Below are 3,029 nucleotides of genomic sequence, written 5' to 3' on the forward strand. Positions count from 1 at the left end.
ATTTGTCCTCAGTAATTTGGAAAGGTCTGTGACTGAAGGACTTTTCCAATGCAAAATGTCTCCTAATCTCCTGACTGCCCCTACCAAGTGTGTTGATTGTGGGATCAAGTAAGATGAAATCATTGACAACTTCAATCTTTTCTCCCTCTACCATGATGTTACTTATCTGTACAGTGGTGAGAATTTTTCTTTTCTTGATGCTGAGGTGTAATCCGTATTGAAGGCTGTAGTCTTTGGTGTTCTGCAGCAAGCACTTTAAATACTCTTTACTTTTTGCAAGAAAAATTGTGCCATCTGCATAACACGGGTTGTTGATGAATTTTCCTCTGATCTTGATACCACATTCTTCTTCATATAGTCCAGCTTCTCAAGTTATTTGCTCAGCATACAAATTGAAAAGGTATGGAAAAAGGATACAAATTGACTCACACCTTGCTTAACTTTAAACCATGCAGTGTTCCCTTGCTCTTTTTGGATGATAGCTTCTTGGCCTAGGAATAAGTTTTGCATGAGCACAATTAAGTGCTCTGAGATTCTTATTCTTCTCAATGTTAGCCATAATTTGTTAGAATTCAGTTGTTGACAAAGCAGTTCTTTTAAAATTTTCTTGTCAGATACCCCCTGTGTTGTATGGATTTGTAGAATCATTTCAAGTAGTCAGTGATATTGTTGTTGTTTTATATCATCGAGTCAAAACTCTCACAACTGACCCGCCAGTGGGGTTTTTAGAGTCAGTAAATGGCATAGGAGAAAATTGCCCAAATTTCTTTCAAGGAACAGTTGGTGAATTGGAACCACGTACCTTTGGGTTGGCAGTGCAACTCTATGCCATTAAGCCACCAGAACTCTCTCAATTAGTAGTGAAATGTTAATAAAAAACACAGTGAGATACCACATCATATTCTCTAGAATACCTAATATAAAAAAGACTAATAACTGTCAATATTATTAGGTTCAAACTGTGTGTATCCCAAGTTCCAATTATTAGTGGAGTTTGCAGCTGTTTCCATGCATTTTGAGTTGTGTCACATTAGTGAATGAAGTCCTTCATTGACTGAAAGCTTTACTCCATCTACATGACAAAATGTAAGACAGACTCGACTTTGAGGAGTCAGTTCTTTCAATTAATTTTTTTAAATTATTTTCTTAAAATTTTAAACTAGTTTATTTACACAATTCAAGTACATTGTTTTCAAGAACATATTCTTCCAATTTCCCTCACCCCCTCATCAAATTGTACATGTCTACGGTCAAATTTCCCCCTGCACATTTACTAATTTTTTAAAAGTGCCTTCAATCCAAGGACTTCTTCAAGTACTATACAAGACAATGTTCTTCTGTGCTTTTCAAAGATCCATAATTTCAGCAGTGGATGCCCAAGGCTGTTTCCTAGTTCCTCTTATTCTGGAAGGTCCCCTGAAGCCAGTTGAGGTCTTACCATCCTTGCCTTTAAAGAACATTTTGGTTGTACTTCCTCTAAGATTTGTTTGGGTTTTGGGCCATCCATGTGCTATTCAGTACTTTTCACCAGCATCACAATTCAAAGGCACTTCTTTGTCTTGGGTCATCATTACTCTTCATCCAACTTTCAGATGCACAGGAAGCAATTGAAAGGGCCATGGCTTGGATTAGGTGCACTTTTGTCTTTAAACTGGCATTCTTGCTCTTTAGTATTTTGAAGAGGTTCTTAACAAAAGATTTTCCTAGTGCAACATGTCTTTGAATTTTCTCGACTGTTACTACCATGGGTGTTGATTGTGGACTCAAGTAAAATGAAATCATTGACATCTGCAATCTTTAACTCTACTGGACAGTGAAACTCAATATAGGTAGCTGCTCGTTATTACAACTATCTGACATTCTAATGAACATGCAAGCCAAATTCTTCAAGTTTGTAATTCCTTTAACCCTTGAAACATGACAAGTTCTTGTTTAAATTAAAATCTAAAGAATCCACTAAGTAAAAATTATTATTCTAGGTTGCAACTGAGAAGTCCAAGAAATAATTACTACAGAAAGAGAATGACATTTAGTTGGATTCCCAGTCTCTATTTTAATAGATTTTCAACTATTAGAATAGAGATAGCCAGGAGGAAGCCATATTTATTATTTAGTCAGAGCTTAGAAATATACTTAAAATAAAGCAAAGTAGAAAAATGTCATTGGTAAATGATATAGATATAGTTATTTATTTATTTATACCTCTAATTGTATAAAAGGAGACAAGCTGCCCAGGAATATTTAAAAGAAATAAAACCCACTGCTGATGTGATTAAAGATGTTTAACATAAGTAGAATTCTGTATGACAGTCTGGAAAGAACGGTTAAATTTGAAATATTTGAAAAAATAAAAACAAGAAAAATAAGCTCAATTATTTCCCACAAAAATAGAAGGTACTCACGTTCTAAATGCTAAGTTCTGACATGACACAAAAGTCTAATGAGGGTCCCTGTTTCAACCATGGCTGAAGAACAACTACAAGTCGAATTGTTCGTGAAGGCTGGCAGTGATGGGGCCAAGATTGGAAACTGCCCCTTCTCCCAGAGACTGTTCATGGTGCTGTGGCTCAAAGGAGTCACCTTCAACGTCACCACTGTTGACACCAAGAGGTGGACAGAAACTGTGCAGAAACTATGCCCAGGAGGGCAGCTCCCATTCCTGCTATATGGCACTGAAGTGCACACACGGACACCAACAAGATCGAAGAATTCCTAGAGGCTGTGCTGTACCCTCCCAGGTACCCCAAGCTGGCAGCTCTGAACCCTGAATGCAACACAGCTGGTCTAGACATATTTGCCAAATTTTCTGCCTACATCAAGAATTCAAACCCAGCACTCAATGATAATTTAGAAAAGGGGCTCCTAAAAGCTCTAAAGATTTTGGACAATTACTTGGTATCCCCACTCCCAGAAGAAGTGGATGAAACCAGTGCTGAGGATGAAGGCATCTCTCAGAGGAAATTTTTGGATGGCAATGAGCTCACCCTGGCTGACTGTAACCTGTTGCCAAAACTCCACATTGTTCAGGT

The 3,029-nt window shown here is 37.5% G+C and overlaps 1 pseudogene; it reads left to right on the forward strand.

The window, feature by feature from the left end:
- The first annotated feature begins 2,452 nt into the window (after positions 1 to 2,452).
- The window catches only part of LOC102873662, a 31,365-nt pseudogene continuing 30,788 nt past the window's right edge, over positions 2,453 to 3,029 (forward strand).

This window comes from Elephantulus edwardii, unplaced genomic scaffold, assembly GCF_000299155.1.
Source record: "Elephantulus edwardii isolate Elephantulus edwardi_28Jun2011 unplaced genomic scaffold, EleEdw1.0 scaffold00104, whole genome shotgun sequence".
Lineage (NCBI taxonomy): Eukaryota > Metazoa > Chordata > Mammalia > Macroscelidea > Macroscelididae > Elephantulus > Elephantulus edwardii.